The sequence below is a fragment of the Dendropsophus ebraccatus genome, chromosome 11, assembly GCF_027789765.1.
Source record: "Dendropsophus ebraccatus isolate aDenEbr1 chromosome 11, aDenEbr1.pat, whole genome shotgun sequence".
Classification (NCBI taxonomy): Eukaryota; Metazoa; Chordata; class Amphibia; order Anura; family Hylidae; genus Dendropsophus; species Dendropsophus ebraccatus.
In genome coordinates this window covers 5206513-5219560 of record NC_091464.1, presented here as the reverse complement: position 1 = coordinate 5219560, position 13048 = coordinate 5206513, and the positions used below count along the sequence as shown (strand labels likewise).

The following is a 13048-nucleotide window of genomic DNA, read 5'->3' as shown; positions in this document are numbered from 1 at the left end:
AGTGAGTGAGTGCCTGTGTGCAGTGAGTGAGTGCCTGTGTGCAGTGAGTGAGTGCCTGTGTGCAGTGAGTGCCTGTGTGCAGTGAGTGCCTGTGTGTAGTGAGTGCCTGTGTGCAGTGAGTGAGTGCCTGTGCGCACTGAGTGCCTGTGTGCAGTGAGTGAGTGCCTGTGTGCAGTGAGTGAGTGCCTGTGTGCAGTGAATGAGTTCCTGTGTGCACTGTGTGAGTGCCTGTGTGCAGTGAGTGAGTGCCTGTGTGCAGTGAGTGCCTGTGTGCAGTGAGTGCCTGTGTGCAGTGAGTGAGTGCCTGTGTGCAGTGAGTGCCTGTGTGCAGTGAGTGAGTGCCTGTGTGCAGTGAGTGCCTGTGTGCAGTGAGTGAGTGCCTGTGTGCAGTGAGTTCCTGTGTGCAGTGAGTGAGTGCCTGTGTGCAGTGAGTGCCTGTGTGCAGTGAGTGAGTGCCTGTGTGCAGTGAGTGAGTGCCTGTGTGCAGTGAATGAGTTCCTGTGTGCACTGTGTGAGTGCCTGTGTGCAGTGAGTGAGTGCCTGTGTGCAGTGAGTGCCTGTGTGCAGTGAGTGCCTGTGTGCAGTGAGTGAGTGCCTGTGTGCAGTGAGTGCCTGTGTGCAGTGAGTGAGTGCCTGTGTGCAGTGAGTGCCTGTGTGCAGTGAGTGAGTGCCTGTGTGCAGTGAGTTCCTGTGTGCAGTGAGTGAGTGCCTGTGTGCAGTGAGTGCCTGTGTGCAGTGAGTGAGTGCCTGTGTGCAGTGAGTGAGTGCCTGTGTGCAGTGAGTGAGTGCCTGTGTGCAGTGAGTGAGTGCCTGTGTGCAGTGAGTGCCTGTGTGCAGTGAGTGAGTGCCTGTGTGCAGTGAGTGAGTGCCTGTGTGCAGTGACTTGTGAAGAGCCGCTGCGGTTCCGGGCCTGGAGCCTTTCTTTGCTTTCTTTGCCCTCTTCCCTCCGAGCTGCCGCCGCCGCCGCTGGTGTCTTGCAGGGAGGAGGAGGGGAGGGGGCCGGCACTGGATTGTCTCAGCTTTGGGGAGGGGGCTGGGAGCAGATACACAGAGGTGCAGCTCCGCTCTTGTCTTTGTAGTGTCACAGTGGGGGGGCGAGGAAGGAGGGTGGGTTTTTTTTGTGGATTTTTTTTTTTTTTTTAAGCTGTTCCTCAGTCCAGTCAGTGTGCGCCTCGGGAGAAGAAGGGACAAGATCTCTTTCCTCTCAAGTTTTCTTCTTCTTCTTCCTCCCCATCTGGGAGATCGCGTTGTGTTCCTCCACCTGCTCCTGTACAGGGGCTCAGAGACCCCCGGCTGCCCGGACTGGGACAACTACGAAACTTCTGCCCCAAGTTCTGCCGATCCTTCCCTGATCTGCATGGATTGTGGCGGATCAGTGGTGGGAAGCCGCCCCGGACCCATCTAGAGGTGAGTTCACACTCGGCTTCCTGAGCTCATACTCCGCACACTCCGGACACGCGTTCTCTCCGCACCGGATTCCAGGAAGCGTTTGTACTGCGGATCCGCACCCGGCGGCGCCGTGCCCGCGTTATCTATCCCGGGGATCCCGTTACCGGCAGGATCTGGGGACGGAAGAAGTTTGTTTTCCCCATAAATAGAGCATATGCAGGGTATGTGAGGGGTGTATACAGGGTATATATACTGGGTGTATTTACTGGGTGTATACAGGGTATGTATGCCGGGTATATATACTGGGTGTATACAGGGTATGTATGCCGGGTATATATACTGGGTGTATACAGGGTATGTATGCCGGGTATATATACTGGGTGTATACAGGGTATGTATGCCGGGTATATATACTGGGTGTATACAGGGTATGTATGCCGGGTATATATACTGGGTGTATACAGGGTATGTATGCCGGGTATATATACTGGGTGTATACAGGGTATATACTTCTGCGCACACATTGCATGTGTCATTATCTGAACTATTGTTGGAAAGTTGTGAAGTTACTTGTTTATAAACACTGATATACGGGCGGAAGTATAGTGGGGTATACAGTAACATATATAGTGGGGTATACAGTAACATATATAGTGGGGTATACAGTAACATATATAGTGGGGTATACAGTAAAATATATAGTGGGGTATACAGTAAAATATATAGTGGGGTATACAGTAATATATAGTGGGGTATACAGTAAAATATATAGTGGGGTATACAGTAACATATATAGTGGAGTATACAGTAAAATATATAGTGGGGTATACAGTAACATATATAGTGGGTGTATAGTAACATATATAGTGGGGTATACAGTAACCTGTATAGTAGGGTATACAGTAACATATATAGTGGGTGTATAGTGGGGTATACAGTAACATATATAGTGGGTGTATAGTGGGGTATACAGTAACATATATAGTCGGTGTATAGTGGCATCTATAGTGTGACCTATAGGGAAATGTATAGTGGGACTATGGCGGCTGTGTCCCCCCCCCTGACTATGGCGGCTGTGTTCCCCCCGACTATGGCGGCTGTGTTCCCCCTGACTATGGCGGCTGTGTCCCCCCTGACTATGGCGGCTGTGTCCCCCCCCCCCCCGACTATGGCGGCTGTGTACCCCCCGACTATGGCGGCTGTTTCCCCCCCGACTGTGGCGGCTGTGTCCCCCCCGACTATGGCGGCTGTGTGTCCCCCCCGACTATGGCGGCTGTGTGTCCCCCCCGACTATGGCGGCTGTGTGTCCCCTGACTATGGCGGCTGTGTGTCCCCTGACTATGGCGGCTGTGTCCCCCCCCCCCCCCCGCTGACTATGGCGGCTGTTCCCCCCCCCCCCCCCCCCGACTATGGCGGCTGTGTCCCCCCCCCCGACTATGGCGGCTGTGTCCCCCCCCCCGACTATGGCGGCTGTGTCCCCCCCTGACTATGGCAGCTGTGTCCCCCCCTGACTATGGCGGCTGTGTCCCCCCCTGACTTTGGCGGCTGTGTCCCCCCCCGACTATGGCGGCTGTGTCCCCCCCGACTATGGCGGCTGTGTCCCCCCTGACTATGGCGGCTGTGTCCCCCCTGACTATGGCGGCTGTGTCCCCCCCTGACTATGGCGGCTGTGTCCCCCCCTGACTATGGCGGCTGTGTCCCCCCCTGACTATGGCGGCTGTGTCCCCCCCTGACTATGGCGGCTGTGTCCCCCCTGACTATGGCGGCTGTGTCCCCCCCCCCCCCCCCCCCCCCCCCGCTGACTATGGCGGCTGTGTCCCCCCGACCATGGCGGCTGTGGCCCAGGCCTGTCAGATTCCCCCCATGCTAAGGAGGTGACAGTAATCAGGAAATGATTGCCTCCATTATCTGTGTGGGTGGATCTGAGTGGGTGCTTGGTATGGAAATATATGGAGATATATTGGGAATATAGATGCCAAAATCTGCTTAGTTATTAGTCCAATCGCCGACATAATATCCAGTAACAGAGTAGAGAGAAGTAGAGAGAAGTCATCTAGTGGGGCAGGTTATTATTGCTGTGGTTGGGGCCCCTATTATCAGCCTGAGTGAGCGCTGCTCTGGAGGATCTTCTCTCCCACATGGCCCTTTTGTGTTGTCCTCATCAGACAGAAGTTGTGTAATAGTGAGTGCTGTCCTGAGTGTGTTACACTAGTGTTCCTCTCTCCAGCTCTGGGAGTGCGGGGAGCGCCGGCCCAGCTTCATTGTGTGTCACAGAGATGGGGAGCAGTCGCTCTTTCATCTGTAGTGGGACATTTTTCCTGGCCACCTCTGCGTGACCTCTAAATACTCGGCTGCATTTATGATCCTGCTACTAAAGTGACTGTTCCTTCCTCGAAAGCCTCTTGTGTCGTCAGGATGGCTGCTATACGCACCTCTGTTTGTATATAGGTTAATGATTACACGCATAAGTAACAGAGGAACGGCCAGAGACACCAGCATCCGGAAGGACTTTTAGTTTGTTTTTTTAATATATATAAAAATATCAAAAACTGTCCGGCCCTAAAACGAAGACTACGACGTGCAGAACACTTTTTACGTTTGGTATTCGTGACGAGTAGATACGTGTGCCAAGATTTATAAATATTTGTAGAGACCATGCAAGTGTGCAAACACCAATATAGAGTGAGGTGAGTGCTGGGGTGACCAGAGGTGTGAGGGTCCTCCGAATGCCCACAGAAGTGAGGGGGCAGCGTGCAGGTGGGGGTCTCACTATTTCCCTGCCCGGGATTCGTGCACTTGTTCTCTATATACCAGCACGGAGCTTTGTGCTCTGATCTCGGACGGCTTATCCCGCCATCATATCTGCCACTTGGAAAACTCCGGAACTTGTTGAGCCTTTATGTTCTTCACACTGGACACTAGAAATCTCCCTTTTTATGGTTTCTTCTTGAGTCTCGCTATTTTTCGGTGTAATCCGATTTATTAGCTGTTCTGTTTTTGGATGTAAATTATATCCTTGTTATATCTGTAACTTTTTATTATTTATTGGCCCTTGTTCTGCTGTAAGAATAATATAGTGTGATGTAAATGCTGGACACAGAACGTCCAGAAATCACGTCCGTGGAGCGGTATTTTTTCCGTCTTCATTGTCTCCGGAAGTCGTGTGCCATGTTTCTGGTTCTCCGCCTGCTCTTCCCTTTATCTTCTCATCTGACGCTGAGAGCATCTACCTTGTGTAGTAACTGTATACATAGAGATGGGGGTATATAGCTATATTTATATTACACCATCACATGTCTCATGTATACAGTCGTATATTTATGCTGCTCGTATATTAACCAGTACTCTGAGATTGGGCTCCATTACAGGGTGCTCCTTTTTGTTAGTAAACCCCATGCAGGACTGGACTGTCCCCGGCTGTGGACGGCACAGGTGTCTTTCTTGCATTTCTTTTTCTTTTTGTAAATTCCCAGTGGAAACGGTTGTTCTGCTGATCTTGCTGTATACACGAGTATATATTATTTATACCATACTTTATTAACACTTCTGGTATCCTGTAAGATATGTAGATATAACTCCATGTCGATCCTTTCTTCTCGTCTTTGTTATTTTTCTATGTTTTACTGACAATGAATGCTTAAGAATTTTTCTAATATTTTATAAATGGTGACTTTTTTATATATATACACGTTGGGCTTTATAATGAATATTTTCTATTGAGGCGTGAATATTCCGCACACCTACAGGAGGCTCCCAGCACTGATATCTAATCGATAGAATACGTATTGGTTTGGTTGCTATTGAAGGAGTTAGGGGTTAGCCCATGGTGTGTGTACCGTACAGCGCAGACTTCTCGTTGTTTGCTTTGTGTAGTTTGTATCTTGGATTGCGCACAGCACGTATAGCCGAGACACCTGCTTACTTGGAGGGATAAATATTTTTATGTGGGGAAAATAAATACCACCTGTTGACCGGGACGTCGGCTTTCTGTAGCCGGGCGGGAGCTTTGTCTGAAAGTTTGCCTGGAAGTCTTGTACAGCGGCAGCAGCGGAGTGAATCCTGAGACGGTTCTTCGAGGAATTTGAGGAATCATTTTGGCTATTTGTTCCAGATCAGAGAAGGCAGCACACGTGCTTGTTGCTTCCATTGTCCTCAGTCACACATGATTTACCTTCCGCACATATGTCCGTCTATATTACAGCTGTCTTTGTACAGTATGTGTGCTGGATGGAGCTTTACTAGACCAGAGTCACCGGCTCCATATCCCTTTCGGAACCTGGGGGAATTTTAGGGGGTACGGATGGGATGTTTACACAGCTGAAGCCAGTAGGACAGCAGGGAGGGGGCCATGATATCGCACGGTCACCCTACAGCCGCTCTCGCAGACCCCATAACTTTGGAGTGTAATGAAGCAGGAAATGTGCCATTAAAATCCCAGGGAGCGGGGAGGCCACCGCCGTCGCCGTGTCTTACCACGCTGCACTCTCTGGAGTTCTGGGGGTCATCTTGTCTCTTCTTCATATTCTGTTTCCTGTAAGACTTTGTCACACTGGTTGTTTTGTACTACTGTGTGGCACATTGTATGCGGATATTAACCCTGTGTGTCCCTGGCTATGACGACATATATCCTATCCAGCGTCCAGCCATATAGTAATGGTAGTGCAGATGTGGCGTCTTCTGAAAACATAAAGTTATTGGACCCCCCTATTACTGCACATTATAGAACTTTGTGCTATTTAGAGGGAACGTCCCTGGAAATTCCCCAAATGCACTGATGGAATATTGTAGGAATATTGCAGCTATAACGGACGTTATTTAATAATCAGTAATGTTCATGGACGTTATTTACATCCGTTATTTATTACAAGGTAGCCGTCCTGTTGTGTGATCACAGCCATAGGGTGATACAGCAGCATCAGATGTGTTGTGAAGCAGCAGATACCATATATTTCCTATATAGGTGTAATATGAGTGTATTGTATCTGTATCTGTATATAGGTGTATCTGTATTTGGTATATAGGTGTGATATGAGTGTATTGTATCTGTATTGGGTATATAGGTGTATCTGTATTTGGTATATAGGTGTGATATGAGTGTATCTGTATTTGGTATATAGGTGTATCTGTATTTGGTATATAGGTGTGATATGAGTGTATCTGTATTTGGTATATAGGTGTGATATGAGTGTATTGTACCTGTATTCGGTATATAGGTGTGATATGAGTGTATTGTATCTATATTTGGTATATAGGTGTATCTGTATTTGGTATATAGGTGTGATATGAGTGTATGGTATCTGTATTCGGTATATAGGTGTATCTGTATCCGGTATATAGGTGTATCTGTACTCGGTATATAGGTGTGATATGAGTGTATGGTATCTGTATTCGGTATATAGGTGTATCTGTATCCGGTATATAGGTGTATCTGTATTTGGTATATAGGTGTGATATGAGTGTATTGTATCTGTATTCGGTATATAGGTGTATCTGTATTTGGTATATAGGTGTGATATGAATGTATTGTATCTGTATTCGGTATATAGGTGTATCTGTATTTGGTATATAGGTGTGATATGAGTGTATTGTATCTGTATTCGGTATATAGGTGTATCTGTATTTGGTATATAGGTGTGATATGAGTGTATTGTATCTGTATTCGGTATATAGGTGTATCTGTATTTGGTATATAGGTGTGATATGAGTGTATTGTATCTGTATTCGGTATATAGGTGTATCTGTATTTGGTATATAGGTGTGATATGAGTGTATTGTATCTGTATTCGGTATATAGGTGTATCTGTATTTGGTATATAGGTGTGATATGAGTGTATTGTATCTGTATTCGGTATATAGGTGTAATATGAGTGTAAGAGTAAGAGAGGGGAGAAGAGCTGACACTTTATGATAGTTGAACAGGAAGGTCCAGCCCTATACGTGTATGATGGTGGGAGGTCCGGCATCTATCACCGGCAGATCCCATAGAAGATGAATGGAGCAGCGGTGTGCAGGTGTGAGGGTCACCAGTCTCAGGTCCCTGGTCTTCACATCACAGGATCCCACCATTATACAAGTGTCCCCTATTCTGTGGAAATCACCTTTAATTATTTTCCTTCTGGGGACAATAAGTAACATACATTCATAAGAGGATAAGCCCCTCAGTCAGGGACATCTAGACTGCCATTGTAGCGGGTGATATAAAACCATATCCTGGCTCTGTGCACTTGGCCTCCCTGACATGACGCAGCGTCAGAGCACGTTTCCCTATTCTTACCATTCTATTAGTGCTGCAATCGGTTATTCCGTATTGCAGCAATAAGAAAATACACTTGAAGGGAATTTTTTTATTATTACTATTTATTATACTATTATTTATTATGTGGTTATTTTCTTTTATTGTTGAGGTATTTTACTTATTTGGGACATTACACCTCTGATATAAAAAGACCCAAAGGACCATCCCCTGTGTTATTACTGCGGAAGCCGCTCTATCTTATCAGGCAGATTATCACCTCGCCTTCTCCTTCCCATATCTGTGTTTTATGGCTATGTTCACACATTGTATTTGGGTCAGTATTTCTGTCAGTATTTTGGTCAGTTTTTGTAGCCAAAATCAGGAGTAGAGTCAACAGAGAACAATTATAATGGAAAGATTATTATTTTCTACCCACTCCTGGTTTTGGTTAAAAAAAACACTGACCAAAATGCTGAATATATGGTGTAACTACTATACACATTGATGTCACTACATTCTTAGGCTTTGTTCACACAGTTTTTTGGTCAGTATTACCATCAGTGTTTTGGTCATCATTTCCATCAGTCTTTATTCAGTAATTTTTCAACCAGAAAATTGTGCAAATCTTTCCACTATAGGGCTGTGTTCACACAATGTAAGGTTCATAGTGTGCAGTGGGGAGTTCTGATGCGGGCGTGCACGGATGTGTCCGCATCAGAACTCAGCGGCAATAAAGATCATCGGGATGATCTTTTCTGAGACCAGCCGTTCCGTGACCCAGCCAGGTCACGGAACGGCCGGTCTCATACACCGTGTGAACGTGGTCTAATTTTTAGCTCCACTCCTGATCTTGGCTAAAAAAAATACTGACCAAAATAGTGACGGAAATACTATGTGTGAACATGGCCTAAGGCTACATTCACACAGAGTATTTTGCTCAGTGTTTTTTTTTTTCTACCAAAACCAGGAGTAGGTTAAAAACATCATATGTAAAAGTGACGCCTGACTTTCACAATAACAGGCATCATTGTGCAAATAACATCCGTTATTTAAAAAATACAGAGGTTATTTCTGCAGTGATGGCCGTTGTTATGAAACACAGCTGTCATTTTTTTTTATGTGAAGTGTGAACCTAACCTGTTTAAATCTTTCCATTATAATTTTGGTCTGTCTGTTACACTCCTGATTTTGGCTACAAATACTGACCAAAAGACTGTCGAAAATACTGACCGAAAGGCTGTCGGAAATACTGACCGAAAGGCTGTCGGAAATACTGACCGAAAGGCTGTCGGAAATACTGACCGAAAGGCTGTCGGAAATACTGACTAAATGACTGATGGAAATACCGGCCGAATGACTGACGGAAATGACAGCCAAAAGAATGATGGGAAAACTGACTAAGGCTATGTTTCCACACAGTATTTTTGCTCAGTATTTTTCAACCAAAACCAGGAGTGGATAGAAAACACAGAAATGCTTTGTTCACACATTGTTAAAAATTTAGTGGAGGCCGTTGTTTTAAAATAACAGTAATTATTTGCCATTAAATGGCGGCCATTCACTAAATTTCAAAAGTGTGTTTTCAATCCACTCCTGGTTTTGGTTAAAAAATACTAAGCAAAGATACTGTGTGTAAACATAGCCCAAAAGACTGACAGAAAAACTGACCAAAATACTGTGTGTAAACATAGCCCAAAAGACTGACAGAAAAACTGACCAAAATACTGTGTGTAAACATAGCCCAAAAGACTGACAGAAAAACTGACCAAAATACTGTGTGTAAACATAGCCTAAAACTGCAAAGAACATTGTTACATTATCAGAACTGGCCAGAAAACAAAGTGCCTTGTGTTTGTAGTATCAGTATATTATATCCCTATAAGGCTATGTTCACACACAGTAGTTTTGCTCAGTATTTTGCTATATTTTAAGATAACGGCCAATATTTGCCGTTAAATGACGGCCATCCTCTCAATTTCAGCAGTGTGTGAACATAGTCTTCCTGTGCTTTCAATCCACTCCTAGTTTTGGGTGCAAAATACTGAGCAAAAATACTGTGTGTGAGCATAGCCTACAGAGTAAGGGACACTGGCATAGGCAGTCCCAGGCAAGTACTATATAGAGCAGGGGTGGGGAACCTTCCGCCCTCCAGCTGTTACACAACTACAATTCCCATCATGCCTGTAGAGCATTTGGCGGTCCAGGCATGATGGCTGGAGGACGGCCAGTTCCCTATCCCTGATATGGAGGGAGCTGCTGATCTCACCTTAGTGCAGGCCGCCATCATCTCGTCTCGCACCTGGAAACCTCGTAATAACAGAAGCAGACGACGTCCTTAGATAAAAGAAACAGAATACATGAAAGTTAAAAAAAATATTAAAATGTTTAAAAAAAAATTCTGTTTATCAGAGACGACAGACGGGCGAACGTTCTTACGTAAAGCGGCTGATAACCAATATCATAAGCCGAACATCAGAAGAGCAGACGTTATTATACAATGCGGCACCTTAAGTCTCTCTTTAAAGATTATCAAATACTTCAAAAAAAGGGAAAAACTTTGATTTTCTTTATTCGACTGAAGTGGCCCTTATGTCTGCTTCTAGATACATTACATTACATATAGGACCCGTACATCTAGATACATAACATATAGGACCCTTACATCTAGATACATTACATTACATATAGGACCCGTACATCTAGATACATAACATATAGGACCCGTACATCTAGATACATAACATATAGGACCCGTACATCTAGATACATAACATATAGGACCCTTACATCTAGATACATTACATTACATATAGGACCCGTACATCTAGATACATAACATATAGGACCCGTACATCTAGATACATAACATATAGGACCCTTACATCTAGATACATTACATTACATATAGGACCCGTACATCTAGATACATAACATATAGGACCCGTACATCTAGATACATAACATATAGGACCCGTACATCTAGATACATAACATATAGGACCCTTACATCTAGATACATAACATATAGGACCGTACATCTAGATACATAACATATAGGACCCTTACATCTAGATACATTACATAACATATAGGACCCTTACATCTAGATACATAACATATAGGACCCGTACATCTAGATACATAACATATAGGACCCGTACATCTAGATACATATTATATAGGACCCGTACATCTAGATACATTACATTACATATAGGACCCGTACATCTAGATACATAACATATAGGACCCTTACATCTAGATACATATTATATAGGACCCGTACATCTAGATACATTACATTACATATAGGACCCGTACATCTAGATACATAACATATAGGACCCGTACATCTAGATACATAACATATAGGACCCTTACATCTAGATACATAACATATAGGACCCTTACATCTAGATACATAATATATAGGACCCTTACATCTAGATGCATTACATAACATATAGGACCCGTACATCTAGATATATTACATAACATATAGGACCCTTACATCTAGATATATTACATAACATATAGGACCCTTACATCTAGATATATTACATAACATATAGGACCCTTACATCTAGATACTTAACATATAGGACCCTTACATCTAGATACATAATATACAGGACCCTTACATCTAGATGCATTACATAACATATAGGACCCGTACATCTAGATATATTACATAACATATAGGACCCTTACATCTAGATATATTACATAACATATAGGACCCTTACATCTAGATACTTAACATATAGGACCCTTACATCTAGATACATAATATACAGGACCCTTACATCTAGATGCATTACATAACATATAGGACCCGTACATCTAGATATATTACATAACATATAGGACCCTTACATCTAGATATATTACATAACATATAGGACCCTTACATCTAGATATATTACATAACATATAGGACCCGTAGATCTAGATATATTACATAACATATAGGACCCTTACATCTAGATATATTACATAACATATAGGACCCGTAGATCTAGATATATTACATAACATATAGGACCCTTACATCTAGATACATTACATAACATATAGGACCCTTACATCTAGATACATTACATAACATATAGGACCCTTACATCTAGATACATTACATAACATATAGGACCCGTACATCTAGATACATTACATAACATATAGGACCCGTACATCTAGATACATTACATAACATATAGGACCCGTACATCTAGATATATTACATAACATATAGGACCCGTACATCTAGATATATTACATAACATATAGGACCCTTACATCTAGATATATTACATAACATATAGGACCCGTAGATCTAGATATATTACATAACATATAGGACCCTTACATCTAGATACATTACATAACATATAGGACCCTTACATCTAGATACATAACATATAGGACCCTTACATCTAGATACATTACATAACATATAGGACCCTTACATCTAGATACATTACATATAAGACCCTTACATCTAGATATATTACATAACATATAGGACCCGTACATCTAGATACATTACATATAAGACCCGTACATCTAGATACGTTACATATAAGACCCGTACATCTAGATACATTACATAGCACCGGTATATAACATATAGGACCCTTACATCTAGCTACATTACATAACATATAGGACCCTTACATCTAGATACATTACATAACATATAGGACCCTTACATCTAGATACATTACATAACATATAGGACCCGTACATCTAGATACATTACATATAAGACCCTTACATCTAGCTACATTACATAGCACCAGTATATAACATATAGGGCTCTTTTATCTAGATACATTACATAGCACCAGTATATAACATATAGGGCTCTTTTATCTAGATACATTACATAGCACCGGTATATAACATATAAGACCCTTACATCTAGCTACATTACATAGCACCGGTATATAACATATACGGCTCTATATGTGTCTCGTTTCCTTCCATATAGTATCTATACATCTCATATCTCTGTTGTGTCTGTGTAGCAGCTGCACATCTGGTTCTCGTCTCTTCCTTCTGCCTCGTCCTTGTACAGCGGCCCTCTGTGTATTATACTTGTGTCTATTCTATCTGTATGTTGTGTCTGTGCGTCGCTGTCTTGTCTACTTTTATAACTTGTCTTGTGCCTCAGTGATACATAGGGCGGCTCTGGAGCAGATACCTCACATACCTCCTATAATCTCCATCACTCCGCACTTCATATACTGTCTCTGTGCACCCGCCAGCTCTGTGCCGGGGATCAGGTTATATCATTCATACTTTGTATCTATAAAGTAATGGGATCAATGGAGCCTTTATATGATGCAGCAGCAATTCATCTAGAAAATATGTCCTCTCTTACTTCCCGGATCAATACTGAGGATGAGGAGGACGACTGGTCAA

The 13048-nt window shown here is 43.3% G+C and overlaps 1 protein-coding gene across 4 annotated transcripts in view; it reads left to right on the top strand.

Moving 5' to 3' along the window:
• The first annotated feature begins 1154 nt into the window (after positions 1-1154).
• The window catches only part of FOXP4 (forkhead box P4), a 73512-nt gene continuing 61618 nt past the window's right edge, over positions 1155-13048 (top strand). For 2 of the 4 annotated variants that reach the window (XM_069946278.1, XM_069946272.1), the window contains exon 1: positions 1155-1407. The gene's annotated coding sequence lies outside the window, so the exon portion shown is untranslated. Of the gene's footprint in view, positions 1408-1590; positions 1611-3947; positions 4077-13048 lie in introns of those variants that run through there. The other 2 variants (XM_069946276.1, XM_069946274.1) reach the window with 2 other exon arrangements.